General features: G+C 39.6%; 1 pseudogene; it reads right to left on the minus strand.

The window, feature by feature from the left end:
* The window catches only part of LOC143675879 (COX assembly mitochondrial protein homolog pseudogene), a 45,126-nt pseudogene extending 19,378 nt beyond the window's left edge, over positions 1–25,748 (minus strand).
* Positions 25,749–27,079: the final 1,331 nt, after the last annotated feature.

Genomic DNA, 27,079 nt, shown 5'->3' on the forward strand with positions numbered 1-27,079 from the left:
TATTGTCTACTTCCATTGCTAACTTATATAGAATGTATTTGCTGGAAGTCAGTAGCAAGATGTGCTGTGACTTAGGCCAGGAGAGAGTCATGGCTTATATCTTGTGAAGATTCCTAGTGACAAGCAGTGAGCACTTGAAACCTTTTTTATTATTAAAAGGTTAAAAAAATTGCAGAACTTTAAGGCCTTACATAAGCTGCCACTTCTCATTCTTCATGTGCATGTGGCCTCTACAAATGCATTAACAAAAGAGATGTGGAAAATATTTTCTTTCCATCTTCTGCCTTTGCCCAGTTTCCACCATCTTGAGGTTAGCATCTATGGCCATTGTTTCCACTTAGTATAGCTCTGTAATTTTCCCTCAAGCCCAGAGTCAATATTTTAAAAGAAAGAATGATTACACAAAACATTTCAGTGTTTTTGCTTTTTTAAAAATTATATTTGTAATTCATTGGAAATTGCTGCTTTATGTGATTTGAGGCAATGGTAGTGGATAAAAAGAACTGTATGCTAGGTTTCTGGTTATCTAGGTGGATTTTTTTTTAACACTAATTCTTATGAAAATAGTTCCCCTTTATAAGTCTTTTTGAAATAAACAGTCTTTTCCTGAATATGGACTCTTAAGATCTATTCTGGGCTGAGTGCTTTGCATGTATTACTTAAATCATTGAAGTAGTTATCCACAATATTTTCTGACTATGGGGAAATAAATTTTTAAATGTTAACTTGCCCAGTGTCACACCTAGCTGAAAAGTGATGTAGTTAGCTCTGCAAACTATTTTCCATCTTTAAATAAAGTCCACTTTTGCACTTCATAATTCTGTAGTATAAGAACTAATGAGAAGGATCAATTTTTAGTTAGGGATTAATGCTCAAGGTCATGAAAGAAATGAGGCTGCTTTGGAAAAATCAGAAGTCATCGGCAAGAACTTTTCTCCATCTTTCCAGAAGGACACAGATTAAAATCCAGTAATGCCCATTATATGTCAGACGCTGTGCTTTTATAGATTGATTAATGTGTATTAAGATACTAAAACAATGCAAATGAATCCCTACTTTAGCAGGGATTTAGATTAAGCAGGGATACTTTAGAATTCTCCACCTTTCCCACATGCACTGTTAGGGATGGATTTAACAGAATATTTTAAGTGCTATGACATCTGAACACAGATGTCCTTTGTACTTTTCTTTAGCTCTGTTGTTCTCACGCTTCGGCATGGAGAGGGATTACTGCACAAGTTTATACATGCGACAACATGCATGTTTTACTTTCCAAGTCATTTGAGGAATTTTTTTTTTTTTTTTTTTTTTTGGCATGGGCAGATTCCGGAATCAAACCCAGGTCTCTGGCATGACAGGCGAGAATTCTGCCACTGAGCCGTTGAGCCACCCAGTTTTCGGGATTTTTAAAGTTAATGTTACGCGTGTTTTTTGCTGTTGTGCTAACGCCTGGGTAATTTGCAATTTTACGGCAGTTGCTGTGATTCAGCTCCAAATTTTGTGCTTGATTTCTAGTATCCAGTATAAGAAAGGGAACATCATCATAAAAAGTTCCAGACTAGAGTATGTAAATTGATCTGAAGAACACAGAAGGGGAATTACTGTTCTCTCTAGGAGCTAGTATAGATTCACTGGGAAAAATCCTGCCACACAAACTTCACGAAGTTTCTAAGTTATTTGTTTCTTTATATGTCAATTTTTGCAAGGTGGTTGACAGAGGATTTCAAAACATCCTAAGGACAAAGATGAAAAGTGAGCTGAATAATTATGAAGGGAATTCATAATTGGTCGAAGGACCCTAATTAAATTGTGCTCAGCTTTGCCTTAGAAAGAAGTCACTGGCGATTCTATCCTGACTTCTTGTTGAAAATATTTAATGTGGATTTCCTTGGAGTCACAAACAGTAAAAATTTGTCAGATTTGCAGATAATGTGAATTTGGGAGGAATAACTGGTGCCTGCATAACAACTGAAATCTGGAAAGCCTAGAAATATTGGTCAAATCTAAAACCATAGGATATACTGGTAATAAACATAAGCATAAATTCAGCTCTAAGCTCCATAGAACAGTTACATAAGTAAAGGAGAAAAGGGAGGTTTAACGGTAACATTCATGAAGAAGACTTATGGCTTTTGTTGGCTAAATCATGAGCAGGAAGTATAGAGATAATCTTGCAAACTTGGGCTGTCTTAGTGATAACCCAAAACAATAGAGATAATTGTCTGACTTTGGACTTTGACTAATGATGTATTTGGAACAATGAACTTCTAAAAGAAACACTGATAAACAGAAACACACTGAGAGGAGAACAAACAGAAAGGTGAGAACACTTGAAATCATGTCCCATGAGGACTGGCTGGAGACACTTTGTGTGTACAGCAAGAGAGTTCCAGGCGGTATGACAGCTGTCTCCAAATATTTTTGTAACTGTCCCCAAGAAGGATTCAAATTAGTCTACAGAACCCCCCACAGGGCAGAACTAGAAGCCCTGGGGACAAGCTACAGGGAAGGTGATCCTGGTTCAAAATAAAGAGAGCTTTCTAGAACTGCTGAAAATGGGTCAGGCTGCCCCTCTGCCCTGAAGATGTCCAAGCAGGGATGAATGACCCCTGGTTGAGGAATTCTGGCTGTTGGTCTCAGTTGTCTACTTAATATCCATCCTTTATCTTCTTTCTTTTTAACCACACCACAGTTTCACTAGGGTGTGGCCAGGTGACCCAATTCTAATTCAGTCTTGCAACCCACAGTCACTGTTTCAGACCCAAATCCATATTTGTTTGGCAGACCAGGGCTTATGCCCTTGCCCCAGGGCCTATGAGGAAGGTTTGTGGGAATTTCCGATACATCTCACACATTTGGGTCAACCTCATGCCCAGGAGGGAGAGATTGTGCCTCAGTGTCCTGGGGAAACAGAGGGGGGCCCTAAGAGGGGCAGAACTCTGTGGGCAGTGGCCTGGTTTGGGGCATGGGTGAAACTTCTGAGTGGAAGGGTCTGAAGCTTAACACTTTGGAGACCTCCTGTGAATCGCTTCTCCCAATGATGGTGTCTCCACTTCTATGCAGACCGCCTGGCACAAACCTGGTCAGCTGAAGATCAGTAACCCTCAGGTGGAGAAGGCTCCTGCACGCCAGCACAGCCTCAGTGGTCGTGTGGACAGCAGTCCAGGACCCAGGGTTTGCAGCATCACCTCTGTGAGATGGCAGAGATACAGGGCAGAGGTGCCAGGAGCAGCAGTGGACCCAGAAAGCAGCCCAGTCTGGGAGAGTGAAGCCAGAGCTTGGGCTGACTGACACCAACAGTGATAGCAAACTGCATCCTGGGAAGTGTCCAAGAGCAACTCCTCCAAGGACAGATGGGTGAAGGGAGGAAGCAGTAATTCTGTCCTGCTTTGCCAAGAGCAGCGGTTGTCCCAGGCAATTTGGAGAAAGACCACATCCCCCTATGAGATGGAAGAAAACCACTGGAAACATAGCTGGGAAATCTGGTTTGCATTCCAGGAACTCTGATTGGAGGCTGGGGCTGAATAAAGCTTGCATTGTAACCCAAGTTTGAGATTTCTCAGCAGCGGTGGCAGCAAGTATGACCTCAGAAATCAGGACATTGCATATAAGGACATATAAAAAATATTTTTTCAAACTTTGAACTGCAACCCATTAATGAATCATAAAATCAACTTAGTGGGTCTCTCACAGCAGTATGAAAATGAGAAATAGAATCAAATAGAAGAGGCTAGAAAGGAAATATCAGATTGTGTTGCCTGTAGTAAAAGCAACGTGAGACTTTTATCACAGTTGTGTGTATGTGTGTGTATCCAGGTTCTGATGTAAAATATATTTTTTATTATGGGCCAGGGTCAAAACGTTTGGAATCCACTAATTAAGAGTCTCACTGGCTGGATAAACACTGAATTTTAATAATATGGTCCTCAGAACATTTTGTATCCTGTTCCATTTTTATGATTAAACTAACAGGAAGCAAAAGCGATGCAGGGCATTGACCGATATTAATTAAACAGATGTCCCTTGATTTTGGAATGACATGTTCTGATTTTCTATTGCTCTTTTGACTCATACAAATGTTTGTATCGTGTTCAGTGAGAGGATTGTTTGTTCTTTTGCTGCTCTTATTTATTTATTTCTCATTTTAATGATTTATTTCCTGAAACATTCTCCACCTTTACTTCCATAATTTTGATCATTGCTTCTAACATTCCTTCTTCCAATCAAATTTGAACTCTCTCATTTAAAAAAAAAATTAAACTTTCTCTTTTCTTGAAATGTTCAAGAGCCACAGTAATGTTCCTTGCCCTTCTCATTTGCACTTGGGCAGGGCCAGGACCTTGGCTCATTTCCTTAGGTTTTACCAAGGAAGGTCTCAAACAAGATTTCAACCAAGAACACAGCTAACAGGACCCAGCGCCTGGACCTCCAGGAAAAAGACTCTGATGAAGAGAGGCGTGAAGTATTTTGATTCAATAAACATTCTGTCTAAGGAATTACCATATTTTGAAGTAAGTTCAAGTTCTCCTACAAAGTAGTACGATACTATGAAATGAAGAGATCAGAGAACCCTCCTAGCCCATCCATCTTTGGTCTGGAAGGAGCACTGGGAAGTCCTGGACAGATGAATCTACAAATGTTAGAAGTTTGGGATAATTGAAAACTTAGTGCTATCTCATGGTTGGAGTTAATAAGAAAAACTGGAGTTATTTCTGGTTAAAAAAAAAGAAAAAAAAGAAAAAGAAAAATCAGTAGTGGACCGCAAGCTTCTATGGGAGCCATAAGACTGACCGGTCTCGAATACTGATATGGTGTTAGGCACTCACCCCCACCTAAGAATTTCATCCCTGCCTGCACATCAAGTTTGAACTTATCTTGGCCCCAATCCTGCCATCACCCTCTGTTGTTATCATATCTTATCTTTATCTCCTTTCAGTGACTGCATCAGGTCCAGCTGATTTTGTCTTTTGCTCTGTTTTCCTCTATCCTGGCCCATCACTGGGATTCTTTACCTAGTAGCTCGCCCTTTCTGCTCCCCATCATTATTATCACTAAAACATAAATATTTGGTAATATGCAGTAGTAAAATCTTGGTAATAAAGGTTGCAATGCCAGTTGTTAGTGTTTGCTTGAGAAAGTTGATATGTTTTTTCTGACATTTGTAACCAAAGAATCCTGACTGAAAACATATTAATTCCAATTCTGCTACCAACTAGCTGTGTAACATGTTACTTAGTGTTTCTGGTCCTCAGTTTCCTAATCTGAAAAGTGAAGGAGTTATACTGGACTATTTCTAAAGTCTTGCTCCAGATCCAAAATTATCTGAGCACTTTACTGGAGTTGAAAAGAGGCAAAGTAATCAGTAAACAGAAAGTTCAGAATCCAACACCATCTAGACCTGAAAACCCACAGATGGGAGAACATTTTTGCAAATTGTGTATCTGATAATGACTTATATCTAGAACATATAAGGAACACTTATAACTCAACAATTAAAAGACAAATAGCCCAATTTAGAAATTGCAAAGGGATCTGAATAGACATTTCAGTTATGCAAATAGCCAATAAGCACAGGAAAAGATTCTCAACATCCTTAGTCATCAAAAGAAATGCAAACCAAAACTACAATAAGGTCACTTTACACCCAGTATGATGGCTATAATCAAAAAGACAATAACAAATGTTGGTGAGAAATCAGAACTCCCATACACTGCTGGTAGAAATGTAAAATGGTCCGGCAGCTTTGAAAAACAGTGTGGCAGTTTCTCAGAATGTTGATCCTAGAGTTACCAAATGACCTAGCAATTCTACTCCTAGTTGCATACCTAAGAGAAATCAAAAAAATATATCTCGAATGGGCAGTGGTGGCTCAGTGGCAGAGTTCTTGCTTGCCATGCTGGAGACCCGGGTCTGATTCCCAGAGCCTGCCCATACCAAAAACAAACAAACAAAAAACAAAACAAAACAAACAAACAAAAATATATATATCTCCTCACAAAAACCTGTGTATAGTAGCATTATTCATAATAATCAAAAAATGAAAACAATCTAAATGTTCATCAGTGGATGAATGTATAAACAACTTATGAGATATACATGCAATGGAATATTATTCAGCCATAAAAAGTAACGAAGTATCATACATGTTACAAAATGAACCAACTTGGAAAAAATGTTAGGTGAATGATGCTAGTTACAAAAGTCCACATGTTTTCTTATTTCATTTGTATGAAATGTCCAGAATAGGCAAGTCTATAGAAACAGAAATTAGATTAATGGCTGCCTAGGGCTGGGAGCAAAGAGAGGAGAGGGTGTAGGAAATGGGGGGTGTTCTAGTTTGCTAGCTGCCAGAATACAATATACTAGAAACAAAATGGCTTTTAAAAAGGAGAATTTAATGAGTTGCTAGTTTACAGTTCTAAGGCCGAGAAAATGTCCCAATTACAACAAGTCTATGGAAATGTCCAATCAAAGGTATCCAGGGAAAGATACCTTGGTTCAAGAAGGCCGATGAAGTTCATGTTTCTCTCAGCTGGAAAGGCATAGGGTGAGCAAGGCATCATCTGCTAGCTTTCTCTCCTGGCTTCCTGTTTTATGAAGCTCCCCCGGAGACGTTTTCCTTCTTCATCTCCAAAGGTCACTGGCTTGTGGGCTCTCGTGGCTATGTCATTCTGCTCTGCTCTCTCTGAATCTCTTATTCTCCAAAATGTTTCCTCTTTTATAGGACTTCAATAAACCAAACACGACCCACCCAAATGGGTGGAGACATGTTGTCACCTAATCCAGTTTAACAGCCACTCTTGACTAAATCACATCATCCAGGGAGATGATCTGATTACAGTTTCAAGGATTGAATAGGGATTATTCTACCTTTATGAAATGGGATTTTGATTAAAACATGGCTTTTCTAGGGAATATACTTCCTTTCAAACCAGCACGGGGAGTGATTGCTAATAGTTTTCTTTTTGGGGTGATTCAGATATTATAAAATTGATTCTGGTGATGGTTGCACAACTCTGTGAATATATTAAAATAGCCTTTGGCAAGACTTGCTGCAATGAGATAGCCGCTGGTTTGGAAATTCTAACCTAAGCTTCTGGAGCAAAGACTAGGCTATTACGGTATCAAGCTACTTTTTTTTCTCAAGGTCCCGTGAGAACTTCCACCTGTTTTCTAAAGGTCCCTTAGGAACCTCCACCTAGATGAGATTTCCTCATGTACTCCTTTCACACTCAGACAGGTAAGGTTGTGGTTACTAACTCTTGACTTGAGTCAGGTGCCTCAGCCTCTCAACTCTTCAAGAAACAGCTTCATATCCCACCTCCACGGGGTTGCATCCTGGCTGCTTACTCACAGCGCTGCACCGCTTGCTGTCTTCTGCCTGGGGAATTTTCAGTTACTCATACAGGGTCCTCAGTAAACTGAGATGAGCTCCTTTTCAGTGGCCAAGAATTCTGCCTCTTGAACCTCTCTGCAAGAGGCCCTCTCCGTGAGAGGGCTGCTGAAACAAGGGACATAGTCTCCGAGGGATCACCCCTCAAGGGTTGCATCTCCTGAACTTTGCTATGAAGCATGGGCCTTTGAGGACCCATTTTCAATAATGATAACTCATGGTTACAGAGTGCTGACTGTGCTAGCTGTTGCTGTGCAATTAGTTTATGTAATTCACAATAATCTTATTTGTGTTATATCATTTTTTTTATTTTACAGATGAGAATTAAGGTGGCATGTGAGTAACTTATCCAAGCCACATCACTGGAGAGTGACCAGTTGAAGGGGACTCTGCAGGAGTCACATTACTAGAGAGTGATCAGTTGAAGGGGACCCTGCAGGAGTCACATTACTAGAGAGTGACCAGTCGAAGGGGACCCTGCAGGTCTTTGGGGTCCTTGCCCAGTGCAGCAGAATTGACACATCACAACTGTCTGGTCACAAAGGAAAGTGATCTTCTAGCTGGCAGAGGCAGTGACCTCATGAGCTAAGATGGGCCTCCCCAAAGGATTGCAAGAACCAGGTGTATACACATTATATGGATCAAAAAGAACTGGAGAGAAACAGGAAAATCAAGGAGATGACATGTATGGATTCTTCAGAAAATGAGAAAAGTTAGAGAGTGTAACCAAAAGTTTGAGGGTGGGTTATCCAGTTTCCTATTAGAGTTTGCTAAAATGTAACCAAGATACATGGCCAGGGTGGGGAGGGGGTAAACATTTGTTCAGGGAAACCTTTGACCGTGGCCTGCGAGTCTGTTTACTGTTCAAGTTAACCAATCCTCCTTTTGTCAGAAAAGCCAACATAGCTGGGAGATGTAAGAGATAACAGTAAAGTGACATTACCTTCACTGAGGACTAGGGAACTTAATTACAGGGGCTTTTACAAAGATTGAAACAGTGCTCCTGTTATCAAAGCTAGAAACCTAGAGACCTCATTGTAGGGCTCTTCACAGTGTCCACACTGGGCTGCCCTAGTGAAAAAGTGGTGGCCACCTCAATGAACTCAGTGAACAGGTGTAGGAGAATGGCGCTGTGAAGCATGTCTAGATATGGGTCCAGACCCAATAAACTTTATTTGCCTCTGGGTGTCCCATTATCCATTTCAGGGCTTTATGAAAAAAGCAAGTGGTAGCAATACAGTTACATTTGTAACTGTATTAATTTGTAACAAATTTAACTGATTTGACTATTAAATTAGAGGATTGCATGGATAGGCTACAAGATGATAGCCTTTTTGACTGTCGGACTTGAGAGAGTAGGTGAGGATGAGACCAAAGATCAATAAATTTGCTTAGTTACTAAAGTTAGTAAATCGAGGACCATGCCTGGATGATAGTTTCCTCCTTGAAAATAAAAAGCAGCCCTTTTGACCTTTGGTGGCTAGGAAGATACAATGAAGGAAAAGAGTGAAACCCACTTCCTTTTGCGAGTGATGGAAGGGAGAATGAGGGAAAGTAAAGAAGTCAACATGAGGATTCTCACCTCCAGCTTCCTTCAGGGAAACCGTGTGTGTGTGTGTGTGTGTGTGTGTGTGTGTGTGTGTGTGTGTGTGAGAGAGAGAGAGAGAGAGAGAGAGAATGTGAGTTGGAGGAACACATCAGTTAGTTTGATGAAAGCCAGTGATCACAGGGCTAGTGAGGTGCTCCCATGAGTGTGGCATAGGAAGGGCTTCAGGCCCCTAGGAGAACTGCAGCTTTGGGTTTGAGACCATCTGACATGGCATGGACACCACAATGGGGTGGTGCTGTGAGAAGCTGGATGAGCCTGAAGTAGTGCTCTTTATTTCCAGAGACCTTTAAGCAACAGGCAGGGGAAAGGGACCTGCTTGTATGCCCTAAAGAGAAAGTGTGGATTTTGTGGGTGTGCAGGTGGGCCTTTTTTTTAGTGGCCTGGGGTCAGCATAGGTGGGGAATCTGAGACCAGGGTTACCAGGACCACAGGTGCCAACTGGAAGCACGAATAGATCATGCCAAAAGACAAAGTGGGGCCAGGCTCTCACCTGACCATGAAGTTGACCAGTCCAACTTCTCAGCAGCAGAGATCAGTGGAATCCAGGACACAGCATGGAACATACCTCTACCCCAAGGTCATGCCAGGTGTACATCCCCCAGAAATCCCAGGGGTCATTTTAGAAACAGGAGAGGAGAAGGAACATGAAAGACCTAAAGGAACTCAGCATTTGTCTAAAGAAACTGTGTAAAATTTTAAATGAAGATAAATTGGACTACAACTTAGGTATCTGTCACCATCCTCACCTATCCAATAGATGGGGGTCCTTGAAGAAAAGCAAAACACTTAATAGGAAAATAAAGAAGCTGTATTTTCTCAAAATTGCTCAAATTATTTAGAAAAAAAATTGGGGGGGGGAACTTTAACAAACAGTCTACTTTCATTTATCTAGTCATCAAGGAAGAGGAAAAGTTTGCTTACTAAGATACACTCAAAAGCAAAAACAAAACAAAATACTTTTTTTGTTAACTTCTTATAATCTGACTTTTTTAATACTCAACTCATTAGCTCAACTTATTCCAAATTAAGTATACCATATTTTAATTCAGGCAGTCATATAGAATTCTCATTTTATCCTATTTCCCATTCAGTGAAATAAAAGCGTGTATATTCCCACCAAAAAAAAAAAGGCACCTAAAGTTAACTTTAGAAATATTTCCCTTAAATTGATACTTGAATTTGTTCCTTTGTTCTCTGGGGTCAATATCTGTATTTTCAAAAAAACCTTATTTTGAAATAAGTTCATCCTTACAGGGCAGTTGCAAAAATAATACAAAACTTATACAGAAAATTCCAACATGCCACCTACCCAGCGATCCAGATACACCTATTTTAACATTTTGCCACCTTTGCCATATCATTCTCTATCTATCTATCTATCTATCTATCTATCTATCTATCTATCTATCTATCTATCTATCTCTCATCATCTATCAATCTAGGATTCATCTGTCATCTTTTTTGAACATTTGAGAGCAGGTTGCACACATCATACTCTCTGATCACATAACACATCCATGTATGTTTCCTATGAACAAAAATATTCGTTTATTTAATCACCTTAAGGGTAGTTATCAAATTCAAGAAATTTGATATAAAGGTAAAATTTTATATTCTATTTTTTTCTAATGCCCCAGTAATGTCCTTGTGAGTTTTTTCTCCTTCATCTTTAGATACCATCCAGTATCATGTATGGCATTCAATTGTCATTATCTCTTTAGTTTCTCTTTCTTTAACTGTAGAAACATCAGTACAACATAATCTTGCCATGCCCATCGCTCCCGAACATACCATTCAATGGGATTAATCACATTCACAATGCTGCAGACCCTCACCACAGTCCCACCCTGGAACTTTCCTTTCCCCAATCACAAACACTACACTTATTTTGCGTTAACTCCTCATTGGCCCCTGACTCGCACCTCTGTCTCTATGGGTTTGCGTATTCTCTGATGTTTTCTTTATGGCTACCCTGAGGCTTAAGTTTAACATCCTAAACCTATAAGAACCTTGTTTGTTCTGATAGTAATTTTACTTCAATAGCATTCATAGACCACATTCCTATCCCTGCTCCGTTCCCCATCTTTAGGTAGTTTAGACGTTATGAGTCCAAAACCATGGACTTATCATTACATTTTATGCATTTGCCTTTTAGGTCCTGTAGGAATAAAAAGGGGAACTACAAATAAAAAATAAAATTGCATGGTACTTATATTTACCCACGCCATTATCTGTAGTGGAGAGCTTCATTTCTTCACGGAATTTCTTCAGGCAATTTTCTAGTGTCCTTTCTTTCAACCTATAGCACTCCCTTTAACATTTCTTGTAGGGCTGGTCTAGTGATTCTTCAGCTTACGTTTATATGGGAATCCCATATAGATAAAAGGAGCATCGGTTTTCACAATCACACAGTCACATTGTGACAGCTGTATCATTGTACAATCATGGCTTCAAGAATCATGGCTACTGGAACACAGCTCAAAATTTTCAGGCAGTTCCCTCCAGCCTCTCCATTACAACTCGAATAACAAGGTGATATCTACTTAATGGGTAAGAATAACCTCCAGGATAACCTCTCGACTCTGTTTGGAATCTCTCAGCCATTGACACTTTGTCTCATTTCACTCTTCCCCCTTTTGGTGGAGAGGGTTTTCTCAATCCCTTGATGCTGGGTTTCAGCTCATTCTAGGATTTCTGTCCCACATTTCCAGGAAGGTCCACACCCCTGGGAGTCATGTCCCATGCAGAGATGGGGAGGGTGGTGAATTTGCTTGCTGTGTTGGCTGGAGAGAGAGGCCACATCTGAGCAACAAAAGGTTCTCTTGGGGGTGACTCTTAGGCCTAATTTTAAGTAGGCTTGACCTATCTTTTGTGGGGTTAAGTTTCATATGAATAAACCCCAAGACTAAGGGCTCAGCTTATAGCTTTGGTTGTCCACACTGCTTGTGAGTATATCAAGAATTCAAATTGGGGGACATCCGGAGAAGATGGCGGCTTAGTAAGATGCGCGGATCTTAGTTTCTCCTCCAGAACAGCTACTAGGGGAGTAGAAACGATACAGAACAGCTCCCAAAGCCACGACGGAGATCAAAGGGACGGCATGCCCCATCATGGAACGGCTGGCTGGCTGAGAGAACCAGCTCCGGTGAGATCGCCGAGGGGCGCGGGCTTTCCCGGGCGGAACGGCAAGCGGCCGGGGTCCCTCCCTTCCTCCTTACCAGGCCAGCTGGGAGAATTGGACAGGTGGTCCCCTCAAACCGTGGCGGCTGGTGCCCCCACCATGCGAGGCCCCCCACACCAACTGAGAGAATTGGATCAGAAATCCCCAGACCGCGGAGAACGGTGACCGGGGGGGGTCCCTTCCAAACACGTGACTCCCCGGTCCGGCTGGGAATGGTGCACTCTCCCGGGCTGCGGCGGCTGACACCTTCCGCCACGCTTGGCGCCCCGGGCCGATTAGGAAATTCGGTCGGGCGCTCTTCCAGGCTGCGGCGGCCGGCGACCCTCCCCATGTTCGGACCCCTGGGCCGGCTGGCACTCTTCCAAGACGCTTCGGCTGCCGAACCTCCCCCACGGTGAGAGTTTTCCAAAGTTAAAGGACCCACAGCACCTTTTACTGGTGGAACCCACAGACAAACGTGTGCCACGAGCACCACCTACTGGGCAGGATAAGAAAAACAGAACCCAGAGATTTCACAGAAAAATCTTTCAACCTGTGGGGTCCAACACCCAGGGAAATCTGACTAAATGCCCAGATGCCAGCAGAAGATAACGGATCACGCTCAGAAAATTGAAAATATGGCCCAGTCAAAGGAACAAACCAATAGTTCAAATGAGATACAGGAGCTGAGACAACTAATGCTGAATATACGAACAGAAATGGAAAACCTCTTCAAAAACGAAATCGATAAATTGAGGGAGGACATGAAGAAGACATGGGATGATCAAAAAGAAGAAATAGAAAAACTGAAAAAACAAATCACAGAGCTTATGGAAGTGAAGGATAAAGTAGAAAAGATGGAAAAAACAATGGATACCTACAATAATAGATTTAAAGAGACAGAAGATAGAATTAGTGATTTGGAGGATGGAACATCTGAATTCCAAAAAGAAACAGAAACTATCCGGAAAAGAATGGAAAAATTTGAACAGGGTATCAGGGAACTCAAGGACAATATGAACCGCACAAATATATGTGTTGTGGGTGTCCCAGAAGGAGAAGAGAAGGGAAAAGAAGGAGAAAAACTAATGGAAGAAATTATCACTGAAAATTTCCCAACTCTTATGAAAGACCTGAAATTACAGATCCAAGAAGTGCAGCGCACCCCAAAGAGAATAGACCCAAATAGGCGTTCTCCAAGACACTTACTAGTTAGAATGTCAGAGGTCAAAGAGAAAGAGAGGATCTTGAAAGCAGCAAGAGAAAAACAATCCATCACATACAAGGGAAACCCAATAAGACTATGTGTAGATTTCTCAGCAGAAACCATGGAAGCTAGAAGACAGTGGGATGATATATTTAAATTACTAAAAGAGAAAAACTGCCAACCAAGACTCTTATATCCAGCAAAATTGTCCTTCAAAAATGAGGGAGAAATTAAAACATTCTCAGACAAAAAATCACTGAGAGAATTTGTGACCAAGAGACCAGCTCTGCAAGAAATACTAAAGGGAGCACTAGAGTCAGATACAAAAAGACAGAAGAGAGAGACATGGAGAAGAGTGTAGAAAGAAGGAAAGTCAGATATGATATATATAATACAAAAGGCAAAATGGTAGAGGAAAATATTATCCAAACAGTAATAACACTAAATGTTAATGGACTGAATTCCCCAATCAAAAGACATAGACTGGCAGAATGGATTAAAAAACAGGATCCTTCTATATGCTGTCTACAGGAAACACATCTTAGACCCAAAGATAAATGTAGGTTGAAAGTGAAAGGTTGGGAAAAGATATTTCATGCAAATAACAACCAGAAAAGAGCAGGAGTGGCTATACTAATATCCAACAAATTAGACTTCAAATGTAAAACAGTTAAAAGAGACAAAGAAGGACACTATAAACTAATAAAAGGAACAATTAAACAAGAAGACATAACAATCATAAATATTTACGCACCGAACCAGAATGCCCCAAAATACGTGAGGAATACACTGCAAACACTGAAAAGGGAAATAGACACATCTACCATAATAGTTGGAGACTTCAATTCACCACTCTCATCAACGGACAGAACATCTAGACAGAGGATCAATAAAGAAATAGAGAATCTGAATATTACTATAAATGAGCTAGACTTAACAGACATTTATAGGACATTACATCCCACAACAGCAGGATACACCTTTTTCTCAAGTGCTCATGGATCATTCTCAAAGATAGACCATATGCTGGGTCACAAAGCAAGTCTCAACAAATTTAAAAAGATTGAAATCATACACAACACTTTCTCAGATCATAAAGGAATGAAGTTGGAAATCAATAATAGGCAGAGTACCAGAAAATTCACAAATACGTGAAGGCTCAAAACACACCCTTAAACAACAAGTGGATCAAAGAAGAAATTGCAAGAGAAATTAGTAAATACCTCGAGGCGAATGAAAATGAAAACACAACATATCAAAACTTATGGGACGCAGCAAAGGCAGTGCTAAGAGGGAAATTCATTGCCCTAAATGCCTATATCAGAAAAGAAGAAAAGGCAAAAATGCAGGAATTAACTGTCCACTAGGAAAAACTGGAGAAAGAACAGCAAACTAATCCCAAAGCAAGCAAAAGGAAAGAAATAACAAAGATTAGAGCAGAAATAAATGAAATTGAAAACATGAAAACAATAGAGAAAATCAATAAGACCAGAAGTTGGTTCTATGAGAAAATCAATAAGATTAATGGACCCTTAGCAAGATTGGCAAAAAGAAGAAGAGAGAGGATGCAAATAAATAAGATCAGAAATGGAAGAGGAGACATAACTACTGACCTCACAGAAATAAAGGAGGTAATAACAGGATACTATGAACAACTTTACGCTAATAAATAACAACAATTTAGCTGAAATGGACGGGTTCCTGGAAAGACATGAACAACCAACTTTGACTCAAGAAGAAATAGATGACCTCAACAAACCAATCACAAGTAAAGAGATTGAATTAGTCATTCAAAAGCTTCCTAAAAAGAAAAGTCCAGGAGCAGATGGCTTCACATGTGAATTCTACCAAACATTCCAGAAAGAATTAGTACCAACTCTCCTCAAACTCTTCAAAAAAATCAAAGTGGAGGGAAAACTACCTAATTCATTCTATGAAGCCAACATCACCCTCATACCAAAACCAGGCAAAGATATTACAAAAAAAGAAAACTACAGACCAATCTCTCTAATGAATATAGATGCAAAAATCCTCAATAAAATTCTAGCAAATCATATCCAACAACACATTAAAAGAATTATGCATCATGACCAAGTAGGATTCATCCCAGGTATGTGAGGATGGTTCAACATAAGAAAATCAATTAATGTAATACACCATATCAACAAATCAAAGCAGAAAAATCACATGATCATCGCAATTGATGCAGAGAAGGCATTTGACAAGATTCAACATCCTTTCCTGTTGAAAACACTTCAAAAGGTAGGAATTCAAGGGAACTTCCTTAAAATGATAGAGGGAATATATGAAAAACCCACGGCTAATATCATCCTCAATGGGGAAAAATTGAAAACTTTCCCCCTAAGATCAGGAACAAGACAAGGATGTCCACTATCACCACTATTATTCAACATTGTGTTGAAAGTTCTAGCCAGAGCAATTAGACAAGAAAAAGAAATACAAGGCATCAAAATTGGAAAGGAAGAAGTAAAACTATCACTGTTTGCAGACGATATGATACTGTACGTCGAAAACCCGGAAAAATCCACAACAAAACTACTAGAGCTAATAAATGAGTACAGCAAAGTAGCAGGTTACAAGATCAACATTCAAAAATCTGTAGCATTTCTATACACTAGCAATGAACAAGCGGAGGGGGAAATCAAGAAACGAATCCCATTTACAATTGCAACTAAAAGAATAAAATACCTAGGAATAAATTTAACTAAAGAGACAAAAAACCTATATAAATAAAACTACAAAAAAACTGTTAAGAAATCACAGAAGACCTAAATAGATGGAAGGGCATACCGTGTTCATGGATTGGAAGACTAAATATAGTTAAGATGTCAATCCTACCTAAATTGATTTACAGATTCAATGCAATACCAATCAAAATCCTAACAACTTATTTTTCAGAAATAGAAAAACCAATAAGCAAATTTATCTGGAAGGGCAGGGTGCCCCGAATTGCTAAAAACATCTTGAGGAAAAAAAAACGAAGCTGGAAGTCTCGCGCTGCCTGACTTTAAGGCATATTATGAAGCCACAGTGGTCAAAACAGCATGGTATTGGCATAAAGATAGATATATCGACCAATGGAATCGAATAGAGTGCTCAGATATAGACCCTCTCATCTATGGACATTTGATCTTTGATAAGGCAGTCAAGCCAACTCACCTGGGACAGAACAGTCTCTTCAATAAATGGTGCCTAGAGAACTGGATATCCATATGTAAAAGAATGAAAGAAGACCCGCATCTCACACCTTATGCAAAAGTTAACTCAAAATGGATCAAAGATCTAGACATTAGGTCTAAGACCATAAAACAGTTAGAGGAAAATGTAGGGAGATATCTTATGAATCTTACAACTGGAGGTGGTTTTATGGACCTTAAACCTAAAGCAAGAGCACTGAAGAAAGAAATAAATAAATGGGAGCTCCTCAAAATTAAACACTTTTGTGCATCAAAGAACTTCATCAAGAAAGTAGAAAGACAGCCTACACAATGGGAGATAATATTTGGAAATGACATATCAGATAAAGGTCTAGTATCCAGAATATATAAAGAGATTGTTCAACTCAACAACAAAAAGACAGCCAACCCAATTACAAAATGGGAAAAAGACTTGAATAGACACCTACCAGAAGAGGAAATACGGATGGCCAAGAGGCACATGAAGAAATGCTCAATGTCCCTGGCCATTAGAGAAATGCAAATCAAAACCACAATGAGATATCATCTCACACCCACCAGAATGGCCATTATCAACAAAACAGAAAATGACAAGTGCTGGAGAGGATGCGGAGAAAGAGGCACACTTATCCACTGTTGGTGGGAATGTCAAATGGTGCAACCACTGTGGAAGGCAGTTTGGCGGTTCCTCAAAAAGCTGAATATAGAATTGCCATACGACCCAGCAATACCATTGCTGGGAATCTACTCAAAGGACTTAAGGGCAAAGACACAAACGGACATTTGCGCACCAATGTTTATAGCAGCGTTATTTACAATTGCAAAGAGATGGAAACAGCCAAAATCTCCATCAATAGAAGAGTGGCCAAACAAACTGTGGTATATACATACGATGGAATATTATGCAGCTTTAAGACAGGATAAACTTATGAAGCATGTAATAACATGGATGGACCTAGAGAACATTATGCTGAGTGAGTGTAGCCAAAAACTAAAATACTGTATGGTCCCACTGATGTGAACGGACATTCGAGAATAAATTTGGAATATGTCATTGGTAACAGAGTCCAGCAGGAGGTAGAAACAGGGTAAGATAATGGGCAATTGGAGCTGAAGGGATACAGACTGTGCAACAGGACTAGATACAAAAACTCAAAAATGGACAGCACAATAATACCTAATTGTAAAGTAATCATGTTAAAACACTGAATGAAGCTGCATCTGAGTTATAGGGTTTTTTTTGTTTTGTTTTGTTTTGTTTTTACTATTATTACTTTTTTTTTTCTCTATATTAACATTCTATATCTTTTTCGGTTGTGTTGCTAGTTCTTCTAAACCGATGCAAATGTACTAAGAAACGATGATCATGCATCTATGTGATGATGTTAAGAATTACTGATTGCATATGTAGAATGGTATGATTTCTAAATGTTGGGTTAATTTCATTTTTTCCGTTAATTAAAAAAAAAAAAAGAGAAGGGGTAATTGGAGCTGAAGGGATACAGACTGTGCAACAGGACTGGATATAAAAACTCAGAAATGGACAGCACAATACTACCTAATTGTAATGCAATTATGTTAAAACATTGAATGAAGCTGCATGTGAGGTATAGGTTTTTTTTTCTCTCTATTATCGTTTTAATTCTTATTCTGTTGTCTTTTTATTTCTTTTTCTAAATTGATTCAAATGTACTAAGAAATGATGAATATGCAACTATGTGATGATATTAAGAATTACTGATTGTACATGTAGAATGGAATGATTTCTAAATGTTTTGTTAATTTTTTTTAATTAATAAAAAAATAAAAAAATTTAAAAAAAAAAAAAGAATTCAAATTGGGGAGGTTGAATTTTCCCCGTTCTCACCATTCCCCAAAGGGAACTTTGCAAATACTTTTCCACTCACTGATCAAATCACTCTGGGATTCATTGGGGCATCACTCTGGACAAACCAACAAAATTTCATGTCCTACCCAAGGTTCCACGAACTTATGTTGTTCAACCAAGCTATCTACATAAATTATATTAGGAAATGTACTAGTCAAAATATAAATTTTGTACGAAATAAAAATTTTTTGATTTAGTCCCACACATAAGTTGAAATTTTAAAACATTAATTGCCATCTATTTTCAGCACCCTGCAGTAATGACATTCCTTTGTTCTTCCTCATGCAAAAACATTTTTAAAATTTGTACATTTAGTCACTATCATTATACACTCTAGGCATTCCTAGATTATACCATCTCAATCTTTACCGTCTATCTTTCTTTCTGATTTCATATATGCCCCCAGCCCTCCTCCCTCTATCATTCTCACATTCTGCTTCATTCAGTGTTTTAACATAATTGTATTACAGTTAGGTAGTATTGTGCTGTCTATTTCTGAGTTTTTGTATTCAGTCCTGTTGCACAATCTGTATCCCTTCAGACTTTGAGCATTTTTTAATAGTCTGTCTGCAATGTCTCAGGTCTGATCCTCCTCTTTGATGGTTTCTGTTTTAGTTTGCTAAAGTGGTCAGAATGCAATATACTAGAAATGGATCTGCTTTTATAAAGGGATTTATTAAGTTCCAAGTTTACAGTTTTAAGGCCATAAAAATGTTCAAACTAAGGCATCCAGAGAAAGATAGCTTGATTCTGAAGAAAGGGCTGGATGGTATTCAGGTTTCCTCTGTCACATGGGAAGGCACGTGGCTGGTGGCTGCTGGTTCATTTTTAGCTTCTCTGGGGCAGAACTCTGGGTTCTGCTTTGCTCAGCATCTCATGGGAAGGTACATGGCAATATTTGCTGGGCTCCTCTCCCGGCTCTGGTTTCAAATGGCTGTTGTGAATCTTTGAGTCTTTCTGGTGTTTTCCCCTGCATCTCCAAATATCTGCATCTGGCATTTGGCTCTTTTAATAATTCTGATAAACTAATCAAGACCCACAAGATTGGATTAGGATTAAATGAACGTGGCTTCTCTGGGGTACATAACGGTTTCAAATCAGCACAGTTTCTAATGCTTTAATCTTCTCCTCCGCATGGGCCATCATTTGCTATTTCTTTGTCTATTCTGTAATTTTTTTTGTTGTTGAAACATGGACATCTTGAAATTTTAATGCTGGAATTTAGACTCTGGGTCATCTGTTCCTTAGTTTATATTCAGCTTGTGTTATGAGAAAGCTTTCCTTGAATGTAAGGAGCTAACAAAAATAAAAGGAGGGAAAAATAAAAAAAACACGTTTCCCAGTCTTGCAGACTCACCTACGTGAGTGCGCTCCTTCAGAACTTATCCACGGAATAAGCTTGGGAAATAGCTCCAGGCCAAAGTTTAGGGGCCTCCTTGGTCCTTTCTGCACATTTGTCTTGCCTTGGGCATGCGTGTTTGGGCCTAGTATTTCCCCCATTTACACAGGTATGAATGTGTCCTCTTCCCTAAGAAACAGTTTCTTCAGGATCCCGGGAGGTGGATTGCACGTTTTAAAACCAGCTGTCTCTTGCCTCAAGCAGCCATGACTTGACTGCTGTCCCCTGTGCTCTGTAGGAGAGCTTTGTGAGTGCCTTCTACATGCAGGGCGAGTTCTGGGACAGCAAGTCTCTCAGGCCACCACTAGACAGATTGGGCTAGACCTACACGTTCCCAACACAGTGCATGAGGGTTACTCTGCTCCCTCAGGAGCTGTGACCAGGGATCCTCACTGGAAGGGTAGCTGGGTCTGCGCCAAGCCCATGAGGAAATGGGAGAGGGGCAGCCAGTCACCAGGAGGACCTACTGCCTTTTTTTTTTTTTTTTTAGTTTAACACCTTTTAAAAGCATGGCTCATGTTTGACATACACAAAATTAGATCCAATAGTTTAATGAACCCCTGTGTGTCCATCACCCATTCCCCACATGCACCCTAAGGTCAATCCTGTGATTATTCACACCCTATCCACTCCCCCCAACTCATATAATTATTATTTTTTAAATTAATAGACTTTATTTTTTAGAACATTTAGACTTACAGAAAAATTGAACAGGTAGTTCAAAGATTCCTATATTAAATGTTCCCATCCCACACAGACAGTTTCCTGTATTACTAGCATCTTAATTAGTGTGTAATTTGTTAAAATTAATGAGCCAATACTGATACAATATTATTAACTGAAGTTTCGGGGTCCTACAGTTCTATAGGTTTTGACAAATGCATTATGTCACGTATCCACCAGTATTATTTTTACTTCCCTAAAAACCTTTGTGCTTCACCTATTCATGTCTTCGAACCCCTAAAAACCACTAAACTATTTTATTTTTAATTAAAACATTTCCAAAATATACAAACCCTCTATACCCACCAACGAATAAATCTCTCTCCCATCTTCCCCTTATCCCATGGTAAACTCTACTTTCTATCTCTATGAAATTGATATTTCCAGATATTTCATGTAAGTGAAATCATACAATATTTGTACTTATGTGCCTTGTTTATTTCACTCAGCATGTTTTCAGGGTTTACCCATGTTGCAGCATGTCTCAGAATTTCATTCCATTTTATGGTTGAATAATATTCCATTGTACATAGACATCACCGTTTGTTTATCCAAATTGTGCATATCATGCTGACAGACACTTAGGTTGTTTCCACTTTACGTCTATTGTGAATAATGCTGCTATGAACATTGTTGTACAAGGATCTGTTAGAGCCCCTGTTTTCAATTTCCTTAGGTATGTACCTGTACCAGTTTGAAAGAATTATGTATCCTAGTAAAGCCATGTTTTAATCCTAATCCAATATTGTGAGAACAAGATTTTTTAATCCCTATTCAATAAAGTACGTTGTGAAGTTGATTAGGTTATCTCCACGGGGATGTGACTCACCCAATTGTGGGTATTAACCTTTCATTAGAAGGAGATGTGACTCCACCCATTCCAGGTGGGGTTTGATTACTTTACTGGAATTCTTTAAAACAGGAAACATTTTGGAAAAAGCTAGAGAGCCACGAGAACCACAGAGTGCACCAGCCAGTGACCTTTGGAGATGAAGAAAGAATACACCCCCGGAGGAGCGTCATGAAACAAGAAGCTTGGAGAGAAAGCTCGCAGATGTCACCATGTTCACCACGTGCCTTTCCAGTTGAGAAAAACCCTGAACTTCATCAGCCTTTCTTGAGTGAAGGTATCCACTTGTTGGTGCCTTAATTTGGACATTTTTATAGACTTGCTTTAATTGGGACATTTTCACGGAATTAGAATGGCAAACTTGCAACTTAATATATCCCCTCTTTTAAAAGCCATTCCATTTCTGGTATATTGTATTCTGGTAGCTAGCAAAAGAGAACAGTACCTAAGTGTGAGGTTGTTGGCCTATTTGATAATTCAAGTTTAACTTTTTGAGGAACTGCCATGCAGCTACTGTTCTTTTTATCATCTTTATAATTTTGCCTTGTACAGAATGTCATCTAGGTGAAATCATAAGAGTATGTAACCTTTTCAGACAAGCTTTTTCACTGAGGACATGCATTTAAGTTTCTTCTTTGTCCTTTTTGTGGCTTGGTAGTCTTTTCTTTTTATTGCTGAATAATATTCCATTGTATGGATGTCAGTTTGTTTATTTATATTTACATTTTGTTTATTTTTATGTTAAAATATATTTAAATAATTTATATTTAAGGAGGATTTTTCTTGATTTGGCACTCATCCTCTTACTGCAATCCTTGAAATGCTTTCTGAAGCTTTAAGAAGAATGCTTCTGCAATTTCTTGCTGGTTGTTCCTGAAGCTTCTTACTCTGCCATCTTGATCTGGGCAGAATTGATCTGGCAGAATCTGCCCATAATTCTGTTTTACTTGTTAATTTCAAAATAGAGATGAAGCATTTCCTCATGAATGTTTGTAAACAGGATAATATATGAGTGGACCCAAGATGAATGGGGTCAGTCTTCGGTGAGCACTGCCTATCGTGAAGACAGAGGCCTTTTCACTTTAGTAGGGCAGGTGGTGCATTGGCTGTTGCTTCATTCAAGCTGAATTCCATAGAACAGCACTTCTCCCTCTGATGGGGAGCCTGGTACCCCCACACTGTGTGCCTCCAACTGTGCACATTTCCTTTTGGCTTTCTAGGAAATGTTTGCCAAGTATTTACCACTTGTAGCTGATCCAACACAATTTCTGAATGTTCACACTTTCCACTTAGAATAATTTAATTTATCCCAGGCCCTTGCTGCTGAATATTAGGTTCAAGGCCAAACACCCTCTTAATATCTGAGAAGAGAAGATTCTAGCATTTGCTCCTTCCCCACAGACTGCCATGTCCACCTCTAACTGCAGACCAAATATCCAGAAAGCTCAACCTTGGCTTCAAACAGAGGGTTTGTCTGGTTAGTCACAGTCACTCCTGTTTTTGCAAACATAGAGTTGTCTGTCTTGGAGCAGAGAATGTGTGCATTCAGCACAAGGCACTCTGGAAGTATGTCAAGCTGAAAGAGCGGAAGGACATTTGGACAGAACATGTGAAATCAATGAAGATGGCACAAGGAGTGTTTAAAAGATTAGCAGGACAATGGAACTTGGCCAGGTGGGAACAGAGGGCAGGAAAGCAGATCATACAAGGTTTGGAAAGGCAGCTAGTGTTTATCTTCTTTTTAAATCTAGTATGCTTTCAAAAAAAGATTCCCCCTAATAGTTAAGGTTCTCAAAATATGGACTCATGATAAAAATTGCTGTTTTGCTTTTTGAAAGCCTTTCTGAAATAAAGAAGAAAATGAATGTTATAAAGCAAAAATGTTATTTCTGGGTATGGGCACAATTCAAGAAGTATAAAAAAGAAATATTGTCAAAAATAAGCTTTACTTCCACCCCTATCCCCCCAACCCCTCTTTAGAGACAGTCACTATTACCATTTTCTTGTGTTTCCATCCAGAGAAAATCAATGTGTAAGTGTATTCTGACCTATTATTTTGAGCCCCACAAAAAAAACAAAACAAGATTTGAAACCCAGTAAAAGAAAATTCTTGTTTCCAAGAAGAATGGGGTGGTCAATATGTGGGTTATGTGAGCTCATAAGGATCTCTTCTAGATTTTCTGATTCAGATAAAATTTCTTTCAGAAGGATTGCTCTGCAATTTATACAAGAAGACACACCAGCGTTGCTTAGGTTAGGCAAAATAAAGTCTCATTCAGGATATTTTTAGTGATAAATTGTAAAGCGTGAATGAGTCGATTATTTTGCCAGTAGAATTTACAGAGTCCATTTTTTGACAGAGTGTGCAAATGTAAATCAATCAGTTGGTAAAACTGACAACTTTTTTTTTAGGTGAAATATGTATCACATCAATTAACAGTTTTTAAGTGAATAATTCAGTGACATTTTGTACATTCACAATGTTGTGCAGCTACTATCTAGTTCTAAAACATTTTCATCACTCCAAAAGAAAACCTAGTACCCATTAAACAGTTGCTCTCTATTTCCACCTTCCCTTAGCCCCAGCAACCATCAATCTGCTTTCTGTCTCTAAGGATTTACTCATTCTGAATATCTCATATAAGTGGAATCAAACAATATATGACCTGTATCTGGCTTCTTTTGCTTAGCATAATGTTTTCAAAATTCATTCATGTTGTAGCATGCATCAGTACTTCATGCTTTTTTATGGCTAAGAATAATATTCCATTTTATTTCTATACCACAGTTTTTATCCTTCATCTGCTGATTGACATTTGGATTGCTTCCACCTTTTGGCTATTGTAAACAGGCCTTCTATGGACATTGGTGTACAAGTATCTGTTCAAGTAATAGAATATGGTAATTCTATGTTTAACTCTTTGAGGAGCTGCCAAACTGTTTGCCACAGTAGCTGTAACATTTTACATTTTCTTCAGCAATGCACCAGAGTTTTAATTTCTCTACATTCTTGTGCATACTGTTCATTTCCCTTTTGCTAAAGTATAGCCATCCTAGTGGGTGTGAAATAGGATCTCATTGTGGTTTTGATTTGCATTTCCCTAATGACTAATGCTGTTGAGCATCTTTTGTACTTCTTGTCCACTTCTATATCTTCTTTGGAGAAATGTTTATTCAAGTCCTTTGCCCAATTTTTGCTTGCCTTTTTGTTGTTGAGTTGCAAGAGTTCCTTGTACAACTGGATACCAGACTCTTGTTAGATATATGACTTGCAAATGCTTTTGATGACTCTTTTAATAAAGTAATAACAGTTGCTATTTATTCAAGTGTCTACTATGTGTCAGGCAGAGTACAGCATGCCTCATGCATATTATTTATAGCCCTTAAAACAATTCCATTACATAGGCATTATTACTTCCAGATAAGACTCAAAGCTTTTAACAAATGATATGGTTTCATTCTTGGCCAGTAAGAAAAAACACCAGCTATACACCAGGAGTACGGCTTTCATTCCACAGCTGAAGATGAGCCCTGAATAACCTCATTGCTCAGGTAAAGAAGGGAAAGTTCGAAGAGGTTAGGTGAATTGTACAAACTCATCCAACTGATAAATAGTGGAGCAAGGTCTGAAAACCACTCTGCCACCTTGCCAGGAGCTATCTGCTGAGGTCCCTTCTTCTTCTGCCTCACGAGCCTTTGTGCGGGTTGCATTATAGCCACAACTTAATTACAGGGCCTGCCATGGGAGAAATTGGCTTGGGACCACGAGCAGTTTGGCTGCTGCTCCTTGCAGAGCTGTGACTGGGATGCTGGTGGCAGGGGCCTCCCTTGTCACTCCCTCTTTGTCTGGCAATCTGAACCACGGCAGAGTTTCTGATCTGGCTCTTCGTCCTGGGTCCAGACTGTCTTTTCCCAAATGGTGTATCTGAGCCTCTAAGCACCTTTACTTCCTCCCATAAATTCTTACCCCCATCTTCTGTCTAAACCAGTATGTTTGCTAATTCCCACTCACCCTGCAGATTATATGTTTGTTTTTGTTCCTTATCTGATCTGATCTCCGGTCTCAGACTTCATCCTGATTACTTAAAGCCAGTACCCAAGTGCCCAAACACAAAGCTCTCTGAGCACTCAGCTTTCAGGCCACATCCTTTCTTTAATCTTCCCGGTGCTTACACTTTCCTTCATAAGCCTTTACCTCCGTTCCCGATAAATTTCTCTGCCCAGTCTAAGTCTTCTTCACTCTCTCTCCGTTTTTCTTTCATTTTTTCCCCTTGTTTTTGTATTCTCAGGCACTCAGGAGCGCTGTGTTTCTGTGATGCCATATGGATCTCTCCATCTGTCAGTCATGATACCTGCAGGCAACCTGCCAATTAGGCAACATTCAAGGCAACTTCATTACAGACTAAAAGGCAGCCTTGCTCATCCCAAACCTCAACACCTTTCTCCCAAATGTTCCCTTCTCCAGGGGAAAAACAAAACGTCCTGTACTGGTGATTTGCTGTCACATTCAAACTTAACCTGCACGCATCCTGCATTTCTTCAACAAAGTCCCATTGTACTTAGCGTTCTTTGGTCCTGTGTCTGGCTATACTCATTGTTATTAGAATAAATATTTGTAGGACAAGCAGATCTTTGCTCTTTATTTTAGTACTTTGACAAAATAAAGGCCATTTTTTAAGCTGCCTTTTGTTTGATAAGCACTAGATGTTGTGTTTTCTTTTCCGGGTTATGTATAACGTGTAAATTCCAGACACTCCTTGACAAGAGCTTATGATGACAAACTACCTTTTGACCACCACTCCAGGAAGTCATCCCGCCTCTGGAAAATATCCCTCCAGTGGCCCCCAATTCTAAGTCTAAGAGAGGCATCCTGACCACTTATCCTTTTGTGTCATTAATGAAATGACAGTTAAGACATCAGCCTTACCACAGTGGAAAATGGTCTGGAATGCTTCTTGGAATTATGGACGATCCCAGGAATGGGATAGCCTGCTGATGTCCACAAGTCAAAATGCCCCACTAGGGTGAACTTTCCATTCTCATGCCTGAGAGTTGCTTTGAGGAGGGATACTGCAGTGGTCAACACCCAAATTCAAGGGACATCGTGGAAAAGGTCCTAGAGATCCTGAAACAGAAACTCAGAAGTGATTCCAGGTTGTCCATTTGTTGGTTCACTCAACACATATTTACCGGACATCTTCTGTGCAGACACTAGATTGGAAGTGGGTGTCTAGCAGTGAAGGAAACAGACGTGTGCCCTACTGTCAGGGAGTAGACAGCCCCTCCAGGACGAGACGCCTTGGGCTCCTTGCAGTGGTTTGCCACCCCAGGCATTGATGGTCAGTGGCTTGAGCCTACCTGGGCAGAGGGAAGATGGGTTGTTCCTGCAATGTCCAGGAATCAGGCCCCAGGGAGCGTCCCCTGCTGCCTGGAATGCTGCAGGTGAAGCTCAGCTTTTGAAATCTGCTCTTAAGATGTCAAAGACTTTGGCTTTTCTTCTGGTTGGGATAAGTTTTTTCCCCACATGACAAAAATTGAGAAAGTACCCATACGTAAAGCTAAAGGAAAGAGTGCCAGGGTCTCTGTTTTTAGAGACCATTTTCAAGAATGTTTAATCTTCTTAGGACAGACTTATGTGACATCTGTCAGGGTT

Source organism: Tamandua tetradactyla, chromosome 3 (genome assembly GCF_023851605.1).
Source record: "Tamandua tetradactyla isolate mTamTet1 chromosome 3, mTamTet1.pri, whole genome shotgun sequence".
In the NCBI taxonomy this organism is placed as follows: Eukaryota; Metazoa; Chordata; class Mammalia; order Pilosa; family Myrmecophagidae; genus Tamandua; species Tamandua tetradactyla.